Source organism: Sinocyclocheilus rhinocerous, unplaced genomic scaffold (genome assembly GCF_001515625.1).
Source record: "Sinocyclocheilus rhinocerous isolate Xijiao unplaced genomic scaffold, SAMN03320098_v1.1 scaffold2516, whole genome shotgun sequence".
Taxonomy (NCBI): Eukaryota; Metazoa; Chordata; class Actinopteri; order Cypriniformes; family Cyprinidae; genus Sinocyclocheilus; species Sinocyclocheilus rhinocerous.
This window is the reverse complement of record NW_015639821.1, coordinates 412,090-413,156: the sequence shown is the minus strand read 5'-3', so window position 1 is coordinate 413,156 and position 1,067 is coordinate 412,090. Positions and strand designations below refer to the sequence as shown.

General features: G+C 33.2%; 1 protein-coding gene across 1 annotated transcript in view; it reads left to right on the top strand.

Moving 5' to 3' along the window:
* The window catches only part of LOC107752175 (lung adenoma susceptibility protein 2-like), a 4,668-nt gene extending 3,992 nt beyond the window's left edge, over positions 1-676 (top strand). The window contains exons 4-5 of the mRNA XM_016568066.1: positions 278-431; positions 607-676. The gene's annotated coding sequence lies outside the window, so the exon portion shown is untranslated. The remainder of the gene's footprint in view (positions 1-277; positions 432-606) is intronic.
* Positions 677-1,067: the final 391 nt, after the last annotated feature.

Sequence of the window (1,067 nt, the reverse complement as noted above, 5' to 3'; positions counted from 1 at the left end):
TAAAATAAATATATATATATAAATATATATAAAAAAAATTTTTTTTTTTTAGCTGTCTTCATTGGTTTAATTTTTTTTTTTTAGTTTTAGTTATTTTAGTACTTCAGCTTAAACTAAATGAAAATTTGAAATGTTGCAACTAACTGAATTTAAAGTTTTTATTTTATTTAATTTTATTAATGAAAATGATTTTGAATAGTTTTAGTTATTGACACAATACTGCCTCCATGTCATTCCAGATAAAATGGTCACTGGTCTCTTGTGCTTCTCTGTTTAGATGATAAGATTGGTTCTCTGATCTTAAGAGCCGAGCAGGCGTTACACTGGTCTTCTGTTGCTCTCTGTGAGCCGGTGAAGGAGCACAACAGTTCAGGAGATACGGAGGACGCTCTGGACGCAGACCGATCCTGGGACAATCCACCTGTGACGTTGTGAGTGATGGGAAATGCTGATATTTTCACATTGAATATCAAGAAAAATGTGTCCCTCAATGCCAAGGTCATGGGTTCGATTCCCAGGGAATGCATGCATGCTTTGAGTGTAACTTGCTTTGGATAAAAGCGTCTAATAAATGCATAAATATAAAGCGTGACCTACCGTCTGTAGTAAATCTCCAGTGCCAGTGGGTGGCGCTGAGGAGCCTCCAGCACCTGAAGAACTTCAGAGAAGCAAGGTACAGCATGTGACACTCATTATTATGTCTTTTTGTTTATGTATACTCGGAATTTCCCGAATTCTGACCTTTTTTTCGAGATTTTGATTTTTTCTCAGAATTCTCAGAAAAAAGTCAGCATTGTGAGAAAATAAGCCAGAATTGGGAAAAGTTGCAATTACCGTTTTTAAAAATTGTATTTTGTGCAAAAAAAAGAAAAAAAGAAAACCAAATTGCAAGATGTAAAATTAGAATTCAAGAAAGTCAAAAATCTGAGTTTATTTCTTACAATTCTGATTTTATATTTTGTAATTCTGACTTTTCCCCCCAGAATTGTGAGGAAAAAAGTCAGAATTGCAAAATATAAACTCATAATTGTGAGATAAACAGTTACAATTATCTTTTTTATTTTTTT